This window comes from Pteropus vampyrus, unplaced genomic scaffold (assembly GCF_000151845.1).
Source record: "Pteropus vampyrus isolate Shadow unplaced genomic scaffold, Pvam_2.0 Scaffold488, whole genome shotgun sequence".
In the NCBI taxonomy this organism is placed as follows: domain Eukaryota; kingdom Metazoa; phylum Chordata; class Mammalia; order Chiroptera; family Pteropodidae; genus Pteropus; species Pteropus vampyrus.
Window position 1 is genome coordinate 680,009 of NW_011889269.1, and position 379 is coordinate 680,387.

Consider the following 379-nt stretch of genomic DNA (forward strand, 5'->3'; position numbering starts at 1 on the left):
GAGAAGGACATGGCCAGTAGGTAATTCCCATGAAGGCACCAGATGATGAACATGAAGAACAGTAAAATCTGGTATTCGGTTTAAAGATTTTATTTTTTTTTGAACCGTAATTCTTATATGTGATCCCAAAGTCTTTGAAGTTTGTTAAACAGGATAGCCTGTGTATTCTGTGTAGAGAGGGAAATGCAAGATTTCTTCCTCATATGTGAATTCTTCTTTCTCTATATTTTAGTACATATATTTATTTCTACATGTACTCTTCCCATTGGCTTTGGATGTTTACGTTCTTTTACCAGCTAACTTTGCGTCATCCTTTTGAGATAAAAAGAATAAGAGGGACTTGGTGGTAGGGACCAGGAAATAAAAGTAAAATGGATGG